The sequence below is a fragment of the Triturus cristatus genome, chromosome 7, assembly GCF_964204655.1.
Source record: "Triturus cristatus chromosome 7, aTriCri1.1, whole genome shotgun sequence".
Taxonomy (NCBI): domain Eukaryota; kingdom Metazoa; phylum Chordata; class Amphibia; order Caudata; family Salamandridae; genus Triturus; species Triturus cristatus.
The window spans coordinates 697935027-697962116 of NC_140590.1; positions in this window are offsets into that span (position 1 = coordinate 697935027).

The following is a 27090-nucleotide window of genomic DNA, read 5'->3' on the forward strand; positions in this document are numbered from 1 at the left end:
CATATCAGTTAAAGCATAAACATTAGACAGCTTTGCGCCCTTCACTATGGAGGAAAAACGTGGTTCTTTTGTGTCAGTGAAGTCTGGCTCTCCTTTGGACATTTGCCCTCCTATAATAATGTCCTTGCTGGCCAACCTTTGTGCTCCGGGGATTCTAGAGATCTTTAACTGTGTGGTCAAAGCAGGCACTATCCCGCCTGAGTGGAAGGCAGCATGTGCATGGCCCATTTAAAAAAAACAACTTTGAACCAAAAATCTCTAGGTAATTAGCTCGCTATTTCCTTGCTACTTCTCCTAGGCAAACAGCTCGAACGTCTAATTAATTAACAACTGGGTGGTTACCTCGAATCCAACCAAATTCTTGATCCCTCCCATTCGGACTTCCGCGCAAGCCATAGCACGGAAACAGCACTCCTGGCTGTGACAGACTCCCTGCACCTGGGGTTGGGTGTAGGCAACCCAGTTATGCTTGTACTATTAGACCTTTCTTCAGCCTTTGATATGATCTCTCATACGAGGATGTGGGAAAGGCTACAAGCGATCGGCCTACAGGGTCTGGCACTCAAATTGCTCCACCATTTTTTGACAGATAGACATCAACCTGTCATCCTTCCCTTACTCTTCACTCTAGACAACCCTAGACAAGGGTGTTTCACAGGGCTCATACCTTAGCCAACTTTCTTTGATATCTACATGGCTCCCTTGGCCAGGATTGCAGAGCACTTTGGCTTTGAAATAAACCCATATGAGGATGATACCCAGTTGATATTTACCTTTGGTCATGATCTGATAGCGACTAAAAAGCATTTTGTCTTAGGTATGTTAACCATTTCCGAATGGATGAATGAGAACTATCTCCAATTGAATGCAGATTAGACGGAGATCATGCTGCTTGGCAAAGCGTCTTCTACCTGGACTGACGATTGGTGGCTTCACCAACTGGGTGCCACTCCCATGCCAAAACAATCCGTAAAGAATTTGGGGAAGAAACTAGATCAAGCCTTAACAATGAAAGAGCACATCAGATCCACCAAAAGGACCTTCATTCAAAACAAGATCCTCACCAACGCCTGCAACTTCAAGCATGGGACAACACCTGGTGGCCCACCATCCTCAGCAGCCCCCCACACCCTCATGAACCATGCCCAAAACCTTGGCATCGTACTCGACTCCTCCCTCTCGATGAACCGACAGGTCAACACTGTCTCCTCCAGCTGCTTCAACATGCTCTGAAACCTCTGAAAGACCTTCAAGTGGATCCCCCCTGAATCAATGAAGGCTGTCACCCATTCACTCATAACCAGCAGACTGGACTACGAAACTCCCTCTATGCCGGAATCAACAAGTCTCTGCTCCACAAGCTCCAGACCATACAGAACACCACAGCCAGATTCGTCCTTGGCATTCCTCGACAGGAGCACACCACCCAACACCTATGGAACCTCCACAGGCTCCCCGTTGAAAACAGAGTCACTTTCAAGATACTCACCCAAGCCTACAAATGCCTCCACAACACCGGACCCCAATACCTCAATGAGACAATCTCCTTCCATGTACCCAAGAAAAACCTTTGATCCGCCAACCTCACCCTCCCCGAAACCCCACGCATCCGCAGAGCCAGAACAGGTGGAAGAACCTTCTCCTACATCACGGCCAAGATCTGGAATGAGCTCCTGATCGACATCAGACACACCCCCTCCCTGAACATCTTCAGGAAGACACTCAAGACCTGGCTCTTTGACTGAACGGAGCTGCTTACCACCGCCACCCCCCCCCCAGCGCCTTGAGACCCTCACAGATAAGTAGTGCGCTTACAATTCCCCTGATTGATTGATTGATCTTGGCTACCATTGGAATATGCTATCACAACCTGCGCCTTTGGTGCTGAATTTTCCCCTACCTTCTTACCTCTGCCCGTAGAACCCTTGTCCAAGCCTTAGTAATAAGCAGACTAGACTATGGTAGCGCCCTCTTGGCAGATGCTAGTGAAACTTTAGTTGCCAAGCTTCAGGTCATTCAAAATACTGAACCAAGCCAGTCGTTCTTATATGCCCTTCTGGTACTTCCTTGGCCCCTCTGCTGAAAGAACAACACTGGCTGCCAATGAAGAGACATTCTTATTTTGTGATCTGGTGCCTTACATATTATCCCTAAAAGGGAAAGGCACATCATACCTTAAAAAAAATATATACATATACACACCCGGACGTAATCTAAGATCTTGCAATAAAGCCTTGTAATCTAAGATCTTGCGATAAAGCCTCACTGTGTGTTCCCCGCATTCGTCAAACCTGCTATGGTGGAAAGGCTTTTTCTTACCTCGCCCCTTTGTATGGGAATAAGCTTCCTCTTCAGGTCCGCTCGTGTGCAAACGACTGTAAATTCATGAAATTACTCAAATCGCATCTATTCTGAACCTCTTTCCCTTCCCCTGATCTTGTTTCCATGACAGTGCTGAGATGCCCCAGGTGATTTGCACGCTACATTAAATTGAATTAACATAACATAACTCTGGTGACTTTGGACAATGGCAGGGGCAGGCCTAGGTGTGAGTTACAGGTGCCTGTGGCAGGGCCTGCACCTTTGAACCTTGTGCAGTTTGTGGGCACATCCCCAGGCCATCCTGTCGGGAGGACACTTCCTCCTAGCCTAGTTCCCTTTCCCGGGAGCCATTCACACCTCTCAACAGGCTGGCAGGTGACAATTGCGGATTAGCTATGTAAGGGCTATTAGAGGCTTAAGGCAGAAAAATGCCACATTTCTAAAAGTACTGCAGCAACAAATGATAGACAGACTACTGGAATAAATCAAACATTCTCTCATAATCAAGAGATCTGGGTTCAATCCATAGTCTTTTTCTCTCTATGGCACCTCAGTTTGGACCAAGCCATATGCAAATCAGTCTTGACCCTGCTTCTCATGGGAACAGTCCACCTCAAACTGCCAAGCTGGGTCCTCCCTGGATGGAAACAAGCATCCTGGGACCATTTTCAGGGGTCAAGACCAGTGGCAGCTCCTCCGCTAAGGCAGAGGAGCGTCGCCCCACTGCTCTCCGAGCAGTGAAAAAAGGGGAAAAAATGATACTAATGTAACGTTATGATCATTTACTTTTTCCTACTGCAGTGGCTCTGTTGTTTCCTAGGGGTGGGGCTGCGCCCATTGACACCAGAGCACTGCAGGGGGAGGAGTGGTCGCACTCCAAATGTGCATGACATTTTGACTGGCTCTCTCGGGCTGCTTAAAACAGTCATGTGCACTTGCCATGTTCTCCATCCAGGCTGCTTTACAGCCTGGGTGGAGAACAGGCTTGGTCTGAGTCCCGAATTACGGCGCTCAGACCAACCACAATGCTGCATTGCAGCGTCGTGATTGGTCAGGGGAGCTTGGGAGCCCGGGCACGTTCTACTGCCAGACTCCATCCAGACAGGAAGAAGACGAAGAGGATCGGAGGAGAGTCTGCGGCAAAACCAGCCGTAGCCAGGTAGGCATTTTTATTTTATTTTAGCTTTTTTATTCCCCCATGTACCTCAGCGCCACCTGAGTCTGATATCAGCTGCTACTGGTCAGGAGTGATTTACTTATGGCAGGTCCAAAACTGGGGTGGCATGGTGAGCAAAACCGATGGATTCAACACAGATCGCATGACTGGGGGTGAGTGCTTAAACAATTTCAGCACTCCGCCCATCTTTTTGTTGTGTTTGCTGCACCTTTCTTTTGGGCCATCTTCAAGTTCTTAACTCCGGCAGTTGGCACTTAACTGCACAAGTGGAAGCAGAGGAGGAGGACTCAGGTAATATCACTTAGCGCTGGCCTTATGTCTGACAGAACTCTGTGTGATTTGTCTTGTGCATCTAAAAGCCAACAAACTAGAAAAATATTCAGTAAAACATGGTATTTGCAGTTTGAATATACATACAGACAATATCATTTAGTGATGTCATCACAAACAATTAACAATAGGGTATAAATTCTAATCTAAACCATAACATAATATTTCAACATACAGATTTAAAAGTTTACCTTATGTGCCTCTAAGGCCTACAAGACGCCTGTGACAGGCAGGGGGCAGCAGGACAAAATGGGATTTTCCTTAAAATAATTAATGCTGGTGTGCACCTGTGGCAGGCAAGGGGGTGCAGGGAAAGGTGGAATAATCCTTAAAAAGTTAATCTTGGTGTTCACCTATGGCCTAAGTGACTTATGTAAGGGAGGGGGTGCAGGGAAAACTCACATAATATAAAAATAAATAATTGATGGTGCCTCACTTCTTCCTCCATGCCCAATCTCATTTAAGCACTTTGGGCCTCATGTAGGAAGCCAAATACCGGTCGGTAACGGCCGAAATTCGGTAAATATCCCGTTACCGACCGGTATTTAGGCATTTGCTATGTAGGGGGCTGATTTCTGGATTCGGTATTTACCGAATCGGAAATTAAGAAATCGGTAAAATACCGATTCGGTAAATACCGAATCCAGAAATCAGATGTAGGGAGCACTCTAAAGAGTGAAAATTAGTATTAGAAATTCGTTATTTACCACCAAATACAGGTTGGTGATAAATAACGAATACCTTGCAAAACGCAATATTTTGCAGATTTAAGAGTGCCATGTGGCAGACATACATGCCCTTAGGGCATGTATGTGCGCCACATGTGCACACATGCAAGATTCAGGGGTGCAACAGGGTGTCAATGTGACACCCTGCCACCCTTGAATATGCTCCCCCCATTACCGAATCAGTATTTACCGAATCGGTAATGAGGCATACCTTCCCATTGATTCCTATGGGCCTCCAGGCCCATAGGAATCAATGGGAAGGTATGCCTCATTACCGAATCGGTAAATACCGATTCATAATTACCGATTTTTTCCGATTCGGTAAACTTTACCGAATCATTACCTACATCACATTTACCGATTCATAAATACCGAATCGATAAAATTCGGTATTTATGAATCGGTAAATGTGAGGCTACCTACATATGGCCCTTAATTTCATTGGGACATCAATACTCAAACTCCACATTTTAACTACTCAGCAATCAGCTTTTACTTCCTTCTCTACTCCATCTTTTTGTATAGGATGCTGGGTTTTAGTAACTTTTAACAAGAATACTAATATGGTTGCCTTGTATTTCCCTGATTTTTGTATTTAGAAAGACGTTTTTATGCAAATACTGTTTGACTGTAAATTGTTATGGTTTTATAAAGTAAAACAATAAAATTGAATTGAATTGGTGTCTCACTGGGGACTATAAGAAATTCTATGGGCAGCAAGGAAGTGCAGAGGAAAATGGAAAAATGCATAGAATAAACACTGTACATACATACTACAATATTCCTCAAGTGCACTAAGCTGATAGCAGGGGAAAAGTAAAAATGAACAAAAAAAAAGGCATAGCTGTCTTCTATCCATGTCCCTAAAAAATGGCTTTGAAAACTGGAAGAAAAGGATTTAAAATACTGGCTGGTTACACAAAATGGCCACAGGCCACATTTTCAAACAACAAGCAAGGAGGCGTGAACGACAAAGAACACATGCAAGCCAATGGATACTGACTATACAAAATGGCCAGCGGCCACATGTCATGGAGAACAATGACAAAATAGTGGCCTATAGGGAACACACCAGCGTGAACACACACACACTCACACACAAACACACACACACACTGGACAGACAAAAAATGGTCAGTTGGCCAGAAAGCAAAGGAGGCATGGTAAACAAGAAAGAAAACACTACCATTGATTCAGCAATGCCAAAAATTAAAATTAAGTCACCTATAAAATTTCCCCAATAGCACCCATCTTCCCATGGCCTAAAAAACACATGGCTCCACTAAAATACACTTTGACACTGTGCAGAAAAACGTGTAATACAAAAAAACCACATTTAGCATTTAATCCAAGGCCAGCCATGAATCATAGATGCATTACAACAATATATACTGCAGAAATATATACTACAGAAACAGTTGTTTCATATGCCCAATGCATAGCACTGGCTGGATGGCCCATGGACAGACTAGGGAACATTGTCAAAGTAATAGTACAAATTTCACAAACATGAAGATAAAGTACTTGAGTGTGCAGCCTTTTTCCTTTATAAATACAAAAAACATGAATGACAAAAATAGGCCCCTACTGCAACTCCAGATCACCTACAATCAAATTTAAAAAGTAGATAAAAAACAAAAAATGTACAAATATATACTGGTGCATGCCCTCTATCAAACAACACCCTTATACAAAAGTTTATTAACTTATTCGATTGATATGTCACAAAAACAGTCATTAAAATCCAATGGTGTATGCAGCAGGAATTGCAGATAAAGAGTGATCCTTTCACCTCAAAATCTAAATGAAAACTGACCAGGGATTGACAAAGCACTGGAAGGAGCCTTCTAGACAGAAAGAGAAAGTTGGAGTCTCTGCGGCACCTCCTTCCTCTTAAAAAACAAAAAGAAGTGTGTTTTGCGCTAAATAAATGTCCTGACCCATCCGTTTGGGTAGAATATTCACCTGAAAAGGTATTTTCAAACTGATTTTGCTGCTTCTCAAGTAGAAAATCTACTTGAGAAGCAGCCCTGACCACACGCAACCGCCCATGTTAACAAAATGGCACCAGAAGGCTCCCTGGAGACCGGAAATTGCAACTGGGCTGTCGGATCTTGCTCGCACTCACAAGCTCCCTTAATTGAGCCTTGTGTTTTTTCTGTTGTCATCGCATTACTGGAATGGGAGCAAAATTCCGACATGCAGCAATTGGCACAATTTGGACGGAACTATGAGTTACAGGAGTTCGCGGAGTTACCAATTTCATGAGCGGAATTAAAATTACCCCTGGGCCTAGCTTCCACCTCCTATTATAAAAAAGAAAAACATCCTGAAGCTGGGCTCACCAGAGGCCTGTAAGCAGTCACACTTTGAAACTGTTACAATTTCTCTGATCTTGTAGCACCTCCAGGCTTTGTTCTTGCAGCTTTGATTATTGAGTGCAAGAGTGGACACATTGTGTTAATTTCAGTGCAGTGTACCTGGAAGGACATGTACAATTAACTCCTAGGCCCACTGAAGCTACCTTTACCTTCATAAACTGGAGCTGTGAAATAGACCAAAGCCTATCAGATTATTACCTCTGTCTGTGTTGTTTGTGACCGGACAGTGTGATAGTAAATATGTAGGTAGCAACAAATTGACATTTAACTGCTTGGTTTTGTGATTTTATTAATTCTGCTATTACTGTTAATTTTACATCAATAATGTCACCTCCTGTGATGTCATTAGGACAAAGGACACACAGCTTTTTGTGATGTTAAAGGTCAATTGACGGTATTTCTTGTCATATTACATGGGAGTGATGTCCCGTTCGCTACCCCTGGTATTTTAATGAATCAACGTCAAATTCTTGGAGCTAATCAATAATGGACATTATCATTTCTTAGTCTCATGGCTGAAATTCATGAGTTTATTGACTGTCAGCAACTAGCATTTGTGATTTTCTGTAGTAATTAATATGACACCCTTTTTAAATTTCATCATTAATGGCACTGCTTGAGGTGAATCTATTGTGCTTTATTTCACAAAAACAACATTCTACGTGTCATCAAGGGAAAACCCCGTTACCTTTAGCTATGCATGTTGAAGGTGTATTCCACCTGCATAGAAGAATGTACAGAAAATGATTCCCTGTTATCCTTTCTAGCAAGGAGAAAGATTTTATAAAAAGAATGCATTTGACTGGAGGGGGAAGCTCTATGGGAGCTTTTATCACAGGTGTGAGGCATGAGTGCCCCTACTGCCCCATGCCACACTGTCATGGTAGTGGTGGGTATGAGCTATTCCTGTATGAATGGGAAGCGAGTGCATGGAAAACTACAACTCCCAGAATTCTCTGGGGTGGTGACAGGAAGTGACCCTAGAGGGCAGCAGTGGAACGAGGGCAGGATATAAGCCCCTCGGTTATGCTGACCCGGTGCTTGTCATTCCTATTCTTTGGATGTGACCTGGAGACTCGCCTGCTTCGTTGCCTGTGATCCTGGAGTCTCATCTCGCCTGGCGTTTTTTTTGGGTGAGAAGTTTCAGCTGCGGCTCCTTCTGCCCCATTTGTGTTTTCGTGTATGTTCTCTGCGCGCTGGATGTCGGCGCAGGATTAGGTTACGTGGCCGCCAAAATACGGCTGTAGAATCCACGCATTCTGCCGCTCGAGTTCAGACGCCACGATGGGCTCTATTCTGTCCTCGGCTTCCTGATCGAGAAGGTACGCTTTGGAAATTACCGGAGCTTGTGACCACCACTGGAGACTTTAAGTGCTCCGTTCCAACCCCCGTGACTAAGTACTGCCTTGTTTATTATTTTGCACAGTCCTGTGGATTACCTGGTGTTTAGTGGCTTTGCTGGAGTTAACCCTACATTTGTTTGATTCTGTGACTTTCTGTGAAGAACGAATACCCCTGAGTATCGTACCTAACTATCAAGTGAAACCCATTTTATTTTTTAGGTCTCGCCTGACACAGCGCATGTGCTGTTCTGGCGAGACTTATTGAGAGGGCTCCAAAAAGTGCTACCAGCCTAGAGCTACAGTGCATGTGCGCGGGTGCGCGCGCCGCGCTTTCTTTCACTTTCGCTGCCCAACGGCCGCTTTGCATAGCCAATAGGTCTCGCTTTTGGGACCTTATAAGTATTTGGTTATGCAACTGTTGCATGAAACACTGATAATGTTCCAAAGGCGAGACCTATTGGCTATGCCAATGCTTGTCTCACTTCTGGATGGGACTGTGAGTATGAGGGAGTATGGTGGTGTGCTATTTTGCAGAGGGAAAGCCATATAGGTGTCTTGCGCTTATTCCTGTTTCCTTTCTTGCATGCAGGGTCTCTCTGCTCCCGTAGAGGTTCTCCTGAGGTTCTGTTCATACAGAAGGAGGTTTGGAGCCTCTACAAGCCCAGCAGTGTTTTTTGTTTTATCCACTTCCCCTTTTCCCCGACATGCTTCCTAGCAGGATAGTGATTGCTCTGTTCTACTCTGTGTGGCAGCGTAAAAGGGAGGAGGGGTTTTTAGCAACAATCCTTCATCCCTGCTGTTCGTCTGAGTAGGTTAGTGGCTACACCTGTCTAACTGTTCAGACACACACAAGCATACCGTCTACCCTGGTGTCGGAGTCTTTCCTGCTTGTCTGGGCCTTCATCCCCCCACAGACCCTCCAACTTGCTCTAACCTAGGAACTCTTACTTAATCGCTGGTGTACTACTTTTTGCTCACATCCCCCTTCCAGGTACTCAAGCTTGCTCACAACCAGCCACATTACCCCCTGCCCCCATAACTGAGGTGCTCTTCCTTCTCTGTAGCACTGATGATGCACAGGGGCTGACCGTGTGAGAAAGAGGAATGCTAGCTCTGAGTAGCAGAAAGAGTTGGGTTGGCAACTGGAGTGGAGGGTATGTATTTTTTTTAAAAATTTGATGCTGTCTGTGCATTTGTGTGATGGCATATCTGTAATTTCGGGCATCGTAATCTCGAAGAAATTCTTAAAAACATAGAAAAACATGAGTAATTCTGTATTTAGTGCTATTTTCTTAGTGTAAAAATGCCCCTTTGTGTCCAAAATGGAGACGAGAATGCGTTTTGTACTAAGAAATAGTGCTAAAAGCAACAGAACATGAATAGAAGTGCGAGCACCCACTCATGCTTGCTAAATGTGCTTTTGGAGTAGGATTTTCCCCCCAACTTGCTACTGACATTTAGCCCTAGTTTTGTAGCACAAAATACATGTTTGCATCCAAAATGGACATAAGGATGCAATTTTCGCTACAAAACAGAACACGAACAGCAGTGCAAGCAGCCTCTCGCACTCACTAAATCTGCTTTTGTGATATATTTTTTACCCTCAAATTACTCTTAATTATGCGAGCAGGAGTAATTGCGTACTTATTAGTAATTCCGTATCAAAGAATAATGCGGAATTACTGAAATTCCACTGATTACACTGTGGTAATTGAAATTCAGCCTAGGCCTAGTCATAAGCGCTTGGGCTCGAGCATCAGGCAAGCTGAAAATGGTGGCACAGAAGCTCCAGGTTCCTTCAGTCCAGTAGCAATTGCTCTGTGAGAAACCAAAGGTATCCCAGGGGAGAGATAAACAGAAGTTCATTCACTGTGTTTTGTCCAGCTGGAGCCTCACACTTTGGCCTATTAAAACGTTCATTTAAAAGAAAATCTGCACTTCAGAAGAGGAATAAAAGCACAAACTAGACAGTTTTTCCTTCAAGGTTGTCTAACTTTCAAACAGCATGATTGCATGTTTGTCTTATAAAACCATCTTCATGGTTGGGGGCCGTTGCTGGCCAGTCATGATGGCGGTTCACTCTGAAGAGGCTCCGCGTCGTGGCCCGATTATCCGTCATCAAATCGCAGCCACTGCTGCCATCAAGCCACCAGACCCGACTTGCTGAACACCACACACTGGAGGGCTTCGATACAGCGAATTTTGAATCACCCGGCGAGCAGTCAGGCCGGAGCAAGATCTTAAGTGCTGATGCAGCGCATTTGGTGAACTGCTGCCTTATTGGCGAGGAGAGGTAGACTTGCTAGCGAGGGCCCTGCGTTTTTGGAGCCTTGAGACATCGGGACCTGTAACAACGAGGCAACGTGCCAGCCGCGAGGGCATCAATGAGAGTGGTAAGCGGTGTCTGACGTAACAAGGGGCGCATACTAAAGGAAGCTCCGGAGCGGCGATATCTGGCAAGAGTATCGGGGGCTGTGTCGAGCCTTGTTCACAAGCGGACCATGGAGGTGTCCACCGTCGGCCCGGTGAGTGAGTAAAGAGAGGGACCATGGCTGCCCAGTCGGTAACTGGCTATCTCTGTGCCGCCGTGCCCGCACCGCTGCCGAGCCTTCGCTGGGCACTGACGTACCAGCGGTGCATAATGCAGGGATCTGAGGGATGTGAGTTGGGCCTCGACCTCCCCGCAGAGGAGGACACTAGATGCACAGCTCTGAACTGTAGCCCAGACGATGCAAGCTGCCACAGAAAGGGCCGCGGCCTGGGCCGCCCCATATGAAATCAGAGGAGGAAGTAGGCTCAATCATGATGGAAGCCACAGCAAAACCGCACGATTGGGGGGCGTGGTCTCGTGGCATATCAACATGGCCGCTAGTTAGAGCTGCTCCGAGACCCTCCTGTCCTACCTCATAGATCCGCCACATATATCCGAAGTATAAGTGCGGATTCCGGAACCGGAGTGCGAGCGGTGCCTGATGAGGTTCCCCTGGGCGAAATCGGAGGTTGTGGACCGGAGTTATCCGCATCAGCGACTTGGAGCCTTTGACCGGTGAGACCGGGGTCTCAAGTGTGAAAGTCCGCCGTCTGAGGGATCGTGGACACCGGCGTGACCCCCTCCCCCACCCTTGGAGAGTCGGAGAAGCTTAACGAAAGGCTTGAAAAAACGGCTTTGGGACCTCCCCCGGTGACAGATGCTGTGGCCTGGTACGTCAAACTGGAAGCTGCGGGCCCCGGGCGGGGTGCATCTACGGCGGTGTCAAAATTAGAATACCTGTAAGAAGGGGCCAGATCGACCGCCGAGGGCGCAAGGGCAATCCCTGCTGCCCTTGTGGAGCGGGCTCGCAAGGAACTGGGATGGCGCCTGATGAAGTCTGCAGCCCCCTTTCAGTCTGCCTCCCCCTCGGGCATTGTGACACGCGGAGCGTCGCTTGGAAGGAAGTGCCGCCATCACCTCTTTACTTTACATTCAAGGGCTGTGTCAGATGCAGAATGGGACTGTCGGGTGCAGCGCGCGGTGATCGAACGCGACTGCACCTATTGCAGCTGAGACTCTCCTTGTCTGACTTGCGGGTAGCCCATAAATGTGTGGTGTCTGGGTGGGCCTGCTGAGAGTGGGGCCGGGAGCGGCTCTGAACTTACTGGATTGGGCCACAATATTTTATACGATTTCCGCAGCGCTTTGGGGGGCTTCATCTGAGTATCACCAGGAGGGCCTAGCGGAGTGGGAGTAGAGCGAGCACCTTTCCACAATTTCACCAATGAGGTGAGATGCCAGTGGCCATATTGGGCAATCTAACCCGCTCCCCCTCCCTCCTTTGACACTTCCTCGGCCCTTGTGATTAAGCTGCTGCGACTGCTCGTCGTTGCCTGAAGAACTGCTATTTAATGCTGCCAGCTCTCTGGTGCCAGGGTAGCAGCTAGACCTTGCTGTGACTTTATAGTCTAAATCTGAGACTAACCCCGTGGCTCCAGCAGCCCGCAGATATCACCACGGAGACTGGAGACTTTGCCTCCACAGACGGCGAAGCCTTGGGTGGCCTCCTCCCTTCTGCTAGTGTCTGGTCCACGGCTCCCCTTGAAAATCTGGACACAACAAAGTAATCTCACCGCCATCCACATAACTACACAACAGGCCGGACACCCTGGAAGCAGACCTCAAAAGAACCGGACTTGGAACAATCCCATCTGTTGATCAATCTGAGGTCCCATTCGAATAACCAGGGAAAAGACTTGTCATGGCCAACACTAAGAGCTCCCGGGTGTCCCAACACAGCAGGCTCGACCGATTTACCTGCCCGAAGACGGACCTGGCTGAGCGAAAGGTGGCTAGCGACAAACCGATGGGTGGAGCTGAGCAGAGCTGAGCAGGACCCTACTGAACCCACAATGAAGGACTTAATGGCAGCTCCTCAGAGGTGACATTGATTAGAGCAGATCTTACAAAATATAGAGAGAAGGTCAAACATTAAGAGCTTGCTACCGCCAGCCTTGTGGAGGACACCTCCAAACTCCAAACGAGCATTGGAGAACTTCAATCATTCCGCCAGTATACGGAGGACACGCTGGATAACTACGAAGGATGCCTGAGACGCAACAACATCCGCGTTCTTGGCGTACCAGAGAAATCGGAGGGTCCCTCTGCTGACCTGTTCATTGAAGAACTGATCACGACGAAGCTGCAACCAAAGGGCCTTTCTCAATTGTTCGGCATTGAGAGAGCTCATAGAGTGCCGGAGGGCCGCCTGAATCCAGGGGCCCCCCGTCCAATACTGGCCCGTCTACTCAACTATAGGGACAGGGACACAATCCTCCAGGCGACGAGGGTTGCTCCTCCGATCTGCCTGGACAATTTAGAAATCACTTTCTTCCCTGACTTCACCCGAGCAGTGCAGATGCGGAGACGATCCTTCCTTGATGTTAAGCGCAGATTGAGGGACGAAGGTCTCAAGTACGCCATGCTCTTCCCAGCATGCTTGCGAGTTGAACTTGATAGAAAAACTCAATTCTTTGACCTCCCGGAGGTAGCATCTGACTGGCTGGACAGCCTTAGAACCTCGCCGGAAAAGAAGTTCACTGACCACTGATTTGCGCGACAAACTCACATAGAGGGGCCTTTGCTGATTTTGATCACTTTGTTTTCACCGTTGCTGCACCACGAGCCACCAACGCTCGACTCCTGCAGATGCTGAACTCTGTGCCGACGTCTTTGGAACTTTCATACTTGATGACCTGAATATCTGGCATGTTTCGCATCGATAAGTGTGATTGTAGGTGGGGGTTCAACGGGGCTCTGTGGCCTCCCCTGTGTGTTTTTTCTTTCACTAGAATAGATGGGCAACAGGCACTCTGCATTTAAGTAACATGGGCAGTTCCGAGCCCGGAGTGCAGGGGAGCAGGGTAGGAGGGGTGTTGGGAGGGACTGTTGTATATTTTGTTTGATTTTTTTTGTTTTATCTCGACGGTATGATGTATAAACATAATCCCGCTAGCGGGGGCTTGTCTAATTATCGATGGGAGTACAGTGTAAAAAGGAAGTAAAATCTTAAGTTGGAATGTTAACGGATTGGGGGACAAAATCAAGAGAAGTGTTGTATTGCAGTATATTAGGAGATTATTGCCGGACATTGTTTTGCTCCAAGAAACACACCTCATTGGCAACACATGCAAAGCAATGCACAGATGGGGATAGTCGATGGTGGCCCACGCGGGCTTCACGTCTAGCTCCAGGGGAGTAGGTATCATGCAAAAAAAGTTGTTTCCCTTTTCACTCAACTCCTCACTTACAGATGACCGGGGCAGATATGTTGGAATCACGGGCGCCTGGGAGGGAAGGCTAATCACATTTATGTCAATATACGCCCCTCCGGGGATGCAGGGCATAACATTCACTGACTTAAGTGCTGAACTCCTGAAGCTACCTGACAGACATCTTGTGCTCGGAGGGGACTTTAATTCAATTGTGCAAGGTGTTCTAGATAGGCACCCCCCTCGCATAACCCCCCCAAGTAACGTATGCATTCCCCAGCTTTTTAGAAGCAATGGGGCTAATGGATGGCTGGAGGGCATACAATCCAGACAAGATCATTTAGGGGCGCACAACAGCTTATCCCGCCTTGATTACATACTTGTCCCGGCGTCACAAATCACTGATATTCATGAAATGCGCCACCTGTATCTCCAATCATTCCCCTCTATTGGTTCATGCAGATCTAGACCAGACACAGGTGGGACGGGTTGCCCCATTAAACCCCTGGTATTTTAAAAACCCCAAAATACGGAAGGGCCTAATCAAAGCCATTGAGGAATATTTTTTAGAGAACGAACACACAGTTGAGTCCCCCCAAATATTGTGGGAAGCCTTTAAAACCGTGATCCGAGGGCAGGCCCTTTCCTTGGTGGCAGGTTCCAAAAAGGATAGGGTGAAAGAAATCTCCGACATAGAACAGGAGCTTTACCGACTAGAACAAGAAGTTACCTCAGGCGCCACACCTGAAGCCCTTCACTCCCTCCGACTGCGCCAGGATTAACACCAAGCATTGGTCACCGACCGTGCCAAATTATTGGGACAGGATAAGCTGGGACGGATATATGACTGGTGGCGATAAGGCTGGCAAATTGCTCGCCTGGTTAGACAAAAGGAAACAGGCCAGCAGGCTTGTACCAGAACTTAAGGGACCGGATGGATCCCCAGTGACAGACCCACAAGAGATAGCTAACCACTTTGCAGCTCACTTCCAACTTGTATACAGCTCAGTGGCACCATACCCTGAAGTAGAATTTACTGACCTTATAAAAGACATCTCTCTCCCGAAACTATCCGACTCACACAATTCTGGACAATGCACTCACTGCTGATGAAATAGCTACAGCTATAAGGGCGTTAAGCTCAGGGAAAGCCCTGAGCCCTAACGGCATTCCAATCGAGCTTTACAAACTTCGACCAGATAAATTGACCCCCTATCTTAAATCTATGTTTGAGGACAGCCTCGAGCTGGGCGCATTGCCAAATGACCAAAGGTTAGCCACTATAGTCACAATCCACAAGGAAGGGAAACCCAAAATGATGTGCACCTCCTATCGACCTATATCGCTACTGAATGCGGAACCCAAAATTCTAGCCAAAGTACTAGCCACTAGGCTGATCAAGGTAATGGGTGATCTAGTCCATCCAGATCAGTCAGAGTTCATGCCCAAAAGAAATACTGCCCTCAACCTGCGAAGACTACACGGAGTCCTGGGCAGAGTACCGACGATACGTGAGGACGCCATTATAGTTTCCAAGGATGCCACTATAGCTTTTGATACACTGGAGTGGCCTTATCTTTTTGCGGTGCTTGTCAAACTAGGGTTTGGGCTGAATTTCTGCCGCTGGGTGCGACTGTTATACAGCGCGCCGATGGCTCAGATAGTTGTAAACAGGAAGTCAGAGCCTTTTATACTCAGCCGAGGGACCCGTCAGGGGGACCCCTTTTTCCCTTACTGTGCGCTCTGGCTCTTGAACCACTTGCGGCGTGGATCCGTAAAGATGCAATGATCCGCGGCATGCGTTGGTCGGCGGAATGGGAGGACCGAATATCCCTATACGCGGATGATATTCTCTTCTATTTTACGTCCCCGAAAAGATCCCTAATAGCAGCTTTTGATATACTGGGTATATTTGACAGGTATTCTGGGTTTCGCATCAATTGGCAAAAATCACTTCTGTATGTCCGATGGGGGACTTCTCCCCCTCTGCCCAGTAATTGCCCAATTCCAGTAGTCTCAGAAGGCTTCAAATACTTAGGCATATTTATTTCTCTCGACCCCTCAGTTCGATATTCCTGCAATCTGCTCCCCCCCCTGCAGCGGCTCAAAAGCCACATAGCACACTGGAAGTCACTCCCGCTCTCACTCTTGGGCAAAGCTGCATTATTTAAAATGATGTAATTGCCCCGTTTTCTATATGCGTTGCAGAACTCGGCTGACCTTGTCGCGAACTCCTATTTTAAGGATGTCGAAGGGCTCCTGAGAGATCTCTTATGGGGAGGGAGACCTCGTATCGCTATAAAAAAGCTGACACTTAGCTGGTATGATGGGGGAATCGGCTTGCCTGATGTTAAAAAAACTACTATTGGGCTGCGCACCTCACAGCTATTAACCATTGCACATATGGCCTCCCTGATAACCTGGGGTTCCTGATGGATCGCTGGCTTTTACCCACCGGGACTTTTTTGAGGGCACTATACTCAACGCCAACCAAATACCCACTTACTGGCCTCACAGTCAAAATATGGCACTCTGCTACTAAATCACTAGGCTGGCAAAACAGGCTGACCCTTGCCACGCCTCTGTGGGACTCACAAAAACTTGGCTATATGGGAAACTCAAAGGGCTTTGACAAATGGAACTTAATAGGCATTTCTCATGTCAGAGACCTTTGGTGCGCTGGGAGTGTGAAATCCTTTGACGCTCTACGAACACAGTATGCCCTTGCAGACTCAGAATATTATCGATAACTTCAAATCAGACACTCGCTGCTTGCAGCAATTCCGGATGACTTGACTCCACCAGACACCTCCCCACTAGAGGAAAGATTACTAGATGGCCACCTGCCTGACAGAGCCGTTTCCCTGACATATCGTAAACTTAGCAATAATATCGACAACCCCCTATTGAAACTGCGAGACAAATGGACTGAGGATGGGATAGAATTAGATGATGAAACCTGGCAGGAAGCGGTCTCCTCTCCTAAAATGGTTGCTATCTCAGCGCGACTCAGATTGGTGCAGCTAAAGATCCTTCATAGAATTTATGTAACGCGTCCCCAACTGGTGTATATGGGTGGACTGTTGGATGGCTCTTGTAGGAGGGGATGCACACAATTGGGCACATTCATGCATATACTATGGCACTGTGAGCAAATCCAGGAATACTGGCGCAACATCCATACGGTCATGAGTGAGGTGCTGGGGGCCGAAGTCAGGCCGGAAGCGCCCAGGTTCCTCCTTAACATCTGGGAACACACTGACCTCACCACCTATACTATGAACTGGGTCACGCTTGGATGCATGATCGTCAAGAGAAATATAGCCCAGCTCTGGGGAGCCCCGCATCCGCCCACGGTTATAGCTTGGGAGAGAAATTTAGACTGGTGTATGCTAAGAGAGAAAACGGTATACGTGGCCCGGGGTTGCCCCCGCAAATGGTCTAAGATTTGGGCCCCTTGGAATACATACCGGGGCGAGATATGTACCCCTCCCTGTGTGGCTGATGAGGATGATCCATCATCCCCGTAACTTTCAGTGTAATTGAATTATTGTAATTTATGTAACCTGATTTCACTGTAACCCTCAATTGCTTTTGTGAATTTGTACCTTTATGTCGAGACTGTTCAATAAAAAAAAAGATTTATAAAAAAACAGTGGTTCATAAGACCCCAACAGAAGCTCATCTGGGAGACACATTGAGCCCAGCCCTGCTTGTGGAAGTTCCCCTGGGAGCAGCTGTGGGGTATAGGAGTGTGCGCCCACTGGCCGCCAAGAGTAAGGCGAAACAGAGGGGTAATGCAGGCGACAGCTGCCTAGCGGGTGACTGGACCTTCATCGGTGACGGGGCTCCCGGTGCAGTGATGCACGCGGCTCGTGGTAGTCGCATTGTGATAAAGCAAAACCGAACTGGCGGTGTATACCACAAGGACTTGGAAGCTCATGAGGTGCTCACACCAGGCAGCAGTAGGCAGCTACAAGCAGAAATTAGCCCGACAGACCGCCAGTCCAGAAAAACGGTAAGACAACCCAGAGCCTAACAACAATAGTCACTGGCCCAGACATGGTGTAGCCCAGAGAAAAGCCAGGACAGCAGTGCACAGTTATCAGCTGGCAACTAGAGGAACCCTGTGTCGGATGGTGTGTAAACTGTCAGCAGCCACCACGTGTGCAGAGAGGCTGACTGCAACAAGACAGCCACCTCCATTGAAATCCCTGGAAAGGACCATGGAAAAAACTGGTCACGCATGGAACTACCACGTGCTGCACAGACTCACCTGCTGGAGCAAGAGGAGTAAGCCCCACGGGCATTAACGAGAGACAGTAACACTGTAATTTAGTCCAACACCAGCAACACGCATAACCTGGGCATCTTTGACCCCTGTGATGGGTAGACAACGTGCTGGAGTGGGTGCGGCTGCAATACAGTCAGAAACAATCTTGAAGCAACCCTATCAAGGTCCCGAAGCAACAGAACTACCACGCTGGAGTCCAAAATAGACTCAGTGCTTCAAGCGGTGGCACAAATTGGAGTCAAGCTGATGCAAACCCGTACATCTTCAGAAGGTCGCATAGATAAAATTACTTCAGACTTTACGTTGTTGCATGCAGACCACCGCATACTAGCAGGGAAAGTCAATGAACTGGTAGCAGAATTTGAAGAAGTCGTTCCAGACACCAAAGCCTCGACCGCTGAAGTAAGGAGCTTACATTGCAAATGCATTCATTGGAGCACAGGATGGATGATGCCAAAGGTCGTTCCCGCCAAAATAACATCTGTGTGGTCGGGCTGCCAGAGGGAACAAAGGGCCGTGATCAATGTTCCTTCTAATTTTTTTCCTCTGTGTGTGGCAGTGTAAGGTCTCTGTGAGCTACAACCAAGACTATGTGCGTCAGGAACCAGACCACGCGTGCGGGTGCAGCACCAAATATCACTCCAAACTTTTGCTTAAAAAAGTGAAAAGACAGTGCATTTCCACACATGCCGCTCCACATGAATGGTCTTAAAGCAGGTTTCCAATTTAGATACACATGCCAAGACATTAATTGGTTACACAGGCAAGTACACTTCGGGTTCAGAAAAGCACAGGACTCCAATGGTGGTACCGTAATACGATTTTACTAAATATCCTCAACTCGAGCACTGTTCATAGGGTGGGGAAATGTTAGGACCCTATACAAGATCGCATATATACACAATTACATAACATATTTATAATTTGATGTGCAAGCTACGGAGTAATGTGTGGATATCCCGACAGATAGTTTGTGAAATGTGTGACATACAGGAAAACATGTAGTGTGGAAGAGGGCCATTCACACAAATCAAGTGCCATCACTGCCATACAGGAAAACATGTAGTGTGGAAGAGGGCCATTCACACAAGTCAAGTGCCATCACTGTTAATAGGAGCATGTCTACGGGGCAGATTGTGAGCCTGTTTGGAAGTATTTATGCTATTCGCTGTAGCAGTTATGCATGTACAATGGGCTGCACATGAATACTTTCGAAAGGCACACAATCAGCCCTGCAGCTGCGTTCTATTAACAAAAAAAATGCAGAGTCTCAAACATGACGTGTGCTTTCAAAATCCTGAATTTTTAAACAACCAAAAGGCTGAGGACCTTTTTCTTGCTGAATTTTTTGGTGCCTAAGATTACTCTAATATGACCCTTGTATATGTTTTAATATTGTTGTAGGAAAAATTTGGAGTGTAGTTTTATGGTTTTTATTAACCGAATAAAGTGAATATGACTGACTGAGAATCCTGAGTTTGGGCTTCTCTAGACAAAACACTCTAAAACATACATTCTGCTAGCATGAATGACATGGTAGTCCATCACCTTGTAATCCGCATTGTTTTATGTAGCATTTCTTGTACTCTGATTTACACACTTATAAGCCTTCATGTCTGTGTAATATATGCGTGATGTAAAGTTATCCGACATCCTAAACTGGTATGAGAAGCACTATAAAATAAATGAAATATATATGAGAGAGTGGCAGTGGTTGAACTTGTGGAAAAGAAAGCTATGAGAGCAGGGCACCAAAAAAAGAATGCTGCACAGGTGCAACCCGCGAAAGCTGGTCATGTGCAGCTGTGTCAACCTCTCAAAGTTAATTTTTGTGAAAAGATGGAATCTTCTTGCCGTAGACTGCAGCGTTCATCTTCATTTGGCAACTTCAACAATTGCCAAATACTGCAGGAAATGGTGCTTAATTTCTAAAACAATAAGTGCCGGTCCTCAAAGTTTAGCTCAGAAGATGTGCATTGTTTTCTGTCTGTGGCTCTGGATGAAAGTTTGTTGAGGAAAAATATGTAGCGGTCCCCAGAAATTAGTGCTGCTGGGCGTGGGATCACTGGATTAACTTGAAGATGACTAGTACAAAGCAATTGGGCCAGGCTGTGGTTCAATTTATAGCAGGACCTCACCCAAAGCAGACAAGTTTTGGATAATTTGTGGCAAAATCGTACAGCTACGCGGTATTCTTGAATGTTTCATGTTAAAAAAAATATTACTTTCAATAAACATCACTCAGTTCCATGAAATAATCATTTACTCGCCATTGCAACACTTTAATATGATGAAAGATCCATGTTTTTCTATTTTCTAGTCTACCATTTTCCTCACATTTGTTACCCGAGTTACATCTTTTATGGCTCGGCTCGTGATCTGGCTCTTAGAGTCCGGCCAGACCCAGGTTCAGCTCTCCCCAAGGCTGTCTGTGTCCCCTAAGAAATGTAGTCTCTTCTATGCCCTTTGATGCTGCAGCACCTGCCCCACCCCAACTTCCAACGCAAGTCTGTGAGGCACATTGGGGACGTCCTCCGCTTCTTTCACTAGCATATCACTCACCACTGAGCTGCTAAATTCCTGCGCTTCCACCTCGCACACACGCTGCACTTTTATATATATTAGTTCCTTCGCAAGCTTTTTCTAGACTTGGATGCTTTTTTATAATCATTATCCTGCCGTTTCGGCCCGGACTCGAACCTCCGTAGAGTAGCTCCTGGTGATCTAAAGCCACAGTAACCCCCTTGAAGGAACGCAGGGGAGCCGGGTGCGGGCAGGCAGCGTGTGCTGGCGGTAAGAACCTCCGGGGCCTGGCAAATGGTGCCCCTCATGTTAAGGATATGTAGTTCTTGTGAAAGTGCCTTCCTGTGAAGATGGCTCCAGGGCTCCGGGCTCCAGATGCTGAGGGTGAAGCCGTCTGACCTGCAGCTCCGGGTGCCAGATGGGAGTGCAGCTGACTCTGAAGTCTGGACAGGAGCTGTGAATCCTGCTGTCTGTCCAGCACGTTCTAGATTTTCCTCCAGGTTTCTGGGTTCCGTGGCTTGAATGGAGTTCTAGACTGAGCTCCCGAGATGTCAGTTTCACCTCTCTGTAAAGCACATTAGAGTCTGCACCACAGTTATAAGTTCCTGCTCTGCGTCTTACATGGCTTAGAATTTGCACCAATGCTACGGATTCCAACAGTTTGCACAGCACTTTATAGATAGTGCCATGTGGTTCTGCTGCAGCTCTTAGCATGAATCTCCATAGCGCCTTCTTCTTAGACTGTGGCACTATATCTTTGAGCACCACTTTTCACTGCTTCCTATCGATCGAAGCCTTTCTATTCTTCAACCAATGCGTTCCACCGCCTGTGTCTAACCGCTGGGTTCTAGTTAATGGTGCAACACATTGCAGGGCCTGCTCTGGGGGTCTGGAACATTTCTTCCTACGAATTGCAATAGACGCTTCCCGGGCGGAAATTTGACAACTTTAGACAATATGTCCTAGAACCATTCTTATTCTCTAAGTTCTACATGTTCAAACGCAATGTTCTAGAGACTGGTTGTGCTTTCTATTTTCACTCTTTGCACAACATATTGGAAGGTAGCTTTATAGGCCAGCTGTTCATTTAGCGCTTTCAAGGTACTAGACGTTTCTAATGGTAGACTGTGTGCTGTGCAAGTCCTAATGAACGTTGGGTTCCAGACTTTCTTACAGCACTTTTGAGATTTGCTTGCTGAGTTTTGAGCTGTCGTTCTTACAAGAATATGTTCTAGAGCATGTCACTAATCCCTGTTCTTACCCAAAAAAATATGAATAATGTCTTACTTTAATGGAACTGGTACCTGTGTAAAGCGTTCCAATACCTTCAGGGTAGAGTTAGCACAACATGGCATTGCAAAAAAATGACGCAGTTGCCTCTAGGCTCTACTTTCGTTTCAGGGCACTTAAACACAGGCAGTGGAGATAGTGTGGCGTGCTTGTGCTTTCTTAATAAGCACATGCCACTACAGGACATGGGTTCGAAGGGATCTGTTGACTGGCTGTAAAAGGGGTATATGGCAGCTACTATTCCCACCAGGATCATTTAGCTCTGCCCGTCTCCTGTTGCTTTTGTATCCCCTCCAGCCCCTGTTGTTTTCATATCTCCTCCTGTGTTGCTTTGCCGGTTGCCCCCCCCTCAATCCTTCCACGTGTGCTTCCACTGCCCACTCCCACCTTTAAAATAAAAGAATTTGCAGCGCAATAGCTCTCGTATTGCTGAAGGTTTGAGCTTTTGGCGTTGCATTATTATTAGCAACACCAATAGCTCAAACGTTCAGCAATGCGAGACCTTTTGCATTGCAAATGCTTGTTTTTCTTTTCTTTAGTGCAAGCTGCGGGCTGATTGTGACCCTTTGAGGTAGTATTCAGGTTAATTGAAGCGCACAGGGGCTCCGAAAACATGAATACTAACACAAAGGGTCACAATCTGCCCCTTAGCTGTACAATTAAGAAAAGAAAAGCAGAGTCTCCAACACAGCGTGTGCGGCTGCCCGTGGCCCCCGCAGGGGGCCACCCTAAGCGGGCGGCCCCCCTTAGTCCCATTTGGGCATTTCCCCACCCCCACCCGCATTGCCACTATTTAGAGTGTGAGAGATGCAACAATTTGATCCCTACCAAAGCAAACCAGGGTTCTTATGGCCAAATGCCCAACATAAAAACGTTCACTCCTGCCTCACTGAAGGCAGTCTGTTAACAGAGGTATAGAAAGGGACATCTTGCGTCAGGGTGCGGACATTGCACAGGCTACACAGCAGAAAGTCTGCTGTCAGACAGGGGGGTTGCGGGCTCGGAGGCCAGGCAATGTAGCAGAGCCGATTCTAAGGACCCCTCTCCCCCAACCGGACTGCCTGAGAAGGTGAGTGCGGTGGGATTTGCAATATTACAGGTTTTTTCCCACCCATACAGGGGCAGAAGGGTACATTGCAGGAAACTGCATAAATGTAGTGGGGCAAGACCTATAGAGCAAAAAACAGTTTTGTTCGCCATGGCTTATTAATAGAGAAAGTTTGTGCACATGTCGGGTCAACCTCAACTAAGAGGTGCACTCTGCTCCCAGGTCGGGTTAAGGGTCGCTTCAGTGATGCACGAAATGCACCGTCCACATAGCCAAGTATATAAGCTGGTTGCGGAAGCGGTCCTATAAACAAGTGTGCTGCGGTTCCATTGAACCAGGTGATAGGGTGCACAAAAGGCTAGAAGAGCTGCAACTACAGGGTTCAGGAGGTGGGAGCCACTTCAGCTTGAAGGAAGATAGCGATGTTTAAGAGCAGAGCCCCCTCCTGGGAGTCCATCACATCCTTGCAGGGCATGCGAGGCACTGGTCCATTCCCAGAGAAGCATAAACCGCTCCATGCGCAAATTCGCAGAGCAAGGGGCTTTAGCTTCATCAGGCATGAGCCATGCCGGTCGAACACCAAAGGTTATTTTGACAAACTTGGGGTGCACTTGGCACAGGTGGGCTTGAAGATGGCCCGTGAAGTTGCAGGTTGCAGTGAGAAAGGAACTGTTTTGGTGGGGGGGCTCTTTAGGTGACGGTGGCCGCCTCCAGAGCTGTGGCAGAGTTACAGGGCGATCTGGAAGCATATGGGTACAGAAAGGCTACCTCTGCAAGAGCACAATAGGGGTGCCAGAGCCAAATCACAGGAACCTCGTGTGGAGGGTCCTGGAACAACTACGTCGGCGCCCCGTTAGTCCTTTGGGCGGTTGTGGGCCTGAACAACCGGGGGTTTGCCTTGCTACGCTCCGCCCTGAAAGGGGCCTGAGTAATAAGGAACCAATGTGTCACGTGATCCAGTAAGGGGATCACCCCCCCATAAGGGTAGCACTGATTGGTTTCTCCACAGTGCGTGGCTCATCAGGCGGGCAGTGCAGCATAGGTTGGTACAGCTGCCTGCCCTTGGATCGCCCGTAAGATAACCCACCATATTGCATACTTTTGTATGGAATAAACCTGCAGCAATATTTTTCCCAAACAAAAGTTGTGTTGTGTATTTATTTATGCATGCATACTCTGTTGTGGCAAGGGTGGGGTGTGGTGCCATAATGGGACTATGCTAAAGCACACGTCGTGTTGGAGACACTGTTTTTCTTTTCATAACAGTGCAAACTGCGGGCCGATTGTGACCCTTTGAGGTAGTATTTATTTATTTATTTAAGAGTTTTATATAGCGCTGGCTAGACCTGGGGGTATCAGGGCGCTTTACATCAGTACATGCTCATATCAAGATAACGGGTATGCATCTCCCGTGTCTTTATTGGTTTTCCCATCCCTGGTGCGGTGTGAGAGGGGCAGATACCCGAATAGCATTACATTTTAAGCAGTCACCCCTCAAAACTACCAGCATTGTCCTTCCAACTGAAGCACCACGCAGACACGCCTGCCTGACATGGAGCCACAGGACCCCCCAACACCCCTCTCCCCCTCCACCCCCCCACACACGCGCACGCACTAAACCATGCCTCTGGCCCACAGTATGTAAAGTAGGTCTTCGCTCAGCCAATCGGGAGGCTTCGAATGCAGGCAGTAACCACTGATAAGTGCAGCTTTCTAGGTTTATTGTCACCGACACTAATCCGATAGAGTGTGGAAGTGCTTAGTGCCCTGTGCTGGGTGAGATTAGGGGCGATGTGCTCCTAAAAGCCATATTGCCCATTTGCAGTTGACGTTAACTACTGTTACTGTGGCGTCCTCTTTTTTATGTGGCATCAGCTGTTTGAGGGGAATTGATAGACATTAATGCCCTGAACAGAGGGCAATAACGCTTACATGTACTGTAAATCACCAGGATGCCCTTTTATTTTGCTAATTTTTAAACCGCAGTCTTCAAACGACTGAAAATAGTCATCTGTAAAATCACTAATTTCCCTGCCCACAGCGCTGGGGATCTGATGTCTTATAGTGCCTAGATACCTCCGCCTCTAGGATGACGCATGAGATTTGCCTCCGGGTTTTATGTATTAATTATCTGAATTTGTTCTGCGCCGATGCGTGTTCTCTAGTCAGGGGTTGTAGTATTACCTACATTTCACCCGTGAGGTTTTTTTTTTTTTGTTGCTTCTGTTTGTCATCTTTACATTATTTAACTCGTTCCTACGCTCCCACCGGTAGCGTGCCCTCTGTCGGCAGGGGTGGATGCACGGCATGCCAGCTTGTACCAATCTAACGCTTACAGCACATTCCGATCTGGGACTTGACGTCTCTTTTCCCCATCAAATTACGATGACAATGACGGCGGGTGATACGGAGCCACATGCCAGCCTTGCATCGTCGCTTCCCACCGGGCGCCAATGGTCTGTCATCGCTTAACATTTTTGAGCGGCGTTCGTCTTTGACTGACCGCGCATTGCTGCTGTTAGATGCCCTTACCCACGAGGAACTTGTGCATGTAAGTAAAGTGCGCATATTGTGTGAAATAGAGAGCGAATCTTTGTGGAAAGGGTGAGCATGTCACGTCCATTGCGACCTGTGTTTGTCATATGACGTCACTTGCCTAATTTTGGGTGTCTTTGCACCATGGGTCCCACCCGAATGGATGCCTGGGTTGGTTATGTCAGAAGCTGCCACTGGGACCTACTGATCCCACCCCATCTCCCTGTGGACCTGTCAGGCGTGCATGAAACGGAGGTGATCAGACCTCTGGCACGACAGATGTGTGCAGTCCTCCAGCCCATGAGCTTTGGTCCCATGCAGCTGGCAGCGTCACCGGACAGCGAGGTCACGGTGCGAGGATAAAGACCACTGGCAGGGAGGGGCTTGGGAACAAGGAAAGACGGCCCCTACCTGCCTGAGGTCCGAGTCCAGGGTCCCCCAGCGTGGCTCCCAACACTAGCCAATCAGTCTTCAGGCGGGGAGAGGGCATTCATCCAGGGGCAGCACTGAAGTTCACCCAGGGCGGGCTGTGTGTCCTCATCCAGGGCCAAGCACAGTTCATGTTAATTTCAGCTCACAGGGGCACCAAAATTAACATGAATACTAACACAGAGTCACAATCGGCCCTGTAGCTGTGCACAATTAAGAAAAGAAAAGCAGAGTCTCCAACACAGCATGTGCAAAAGCACACGTGTTGGAGACACTGTTTAGGTCTCGCTGAGCCCAGCACATGCGCTGGCTCGGAGAGACATTTTGTAGTTGGGATTTTTAAAGTGCTGCCTGTGGCCTAAAGCTTGAGTGCACGTGAGCGTACACGCGCGCAGCCGCCAATCACTGCTGCGCGCGCACCACTCGCGTGCTTGCCACACAACGCTCCCGTCCAAGCGATCGCGATCGCTATTACTTTCGTTTTCACAACCGCGCAGCTGTTACTTTTACGGCCGCGCGGCCGAATGCTTGCTTTAATCCTTCTTCACTTATGTGCCTCTCACACCTGGTAAACAGAATTGAAAGGAGACACTTCGGATACCCCTCTTTACCCAGACATGTAGCAAAAAGAGCCCCTCTGTTTGACTTTGCAGGCTTTTCCTCATTTGTCTTTTGACCCGGTTTCCTCGTTTTCTTACTCACCAACTTCCATCCCCCCCCTCCTGTTCTCTGCTCGTGGCCGTTACTTTTACGGCCGCGTGGCCGAATGCTTGCTTTAATCCTGATTCACTTATGTGCCTCTCACACCTGGTAAACATAATTGAAAGGAGACACTTGGGATACCCCTCTTTACCCAGATATGTAGCAAAAAGAGCCCCTCTGTTTGACTTAGAAGGCTTTTCCTCATTTGTCTTTTGACCCGGTTTCCTTGTTTTCTTACTCACCAAC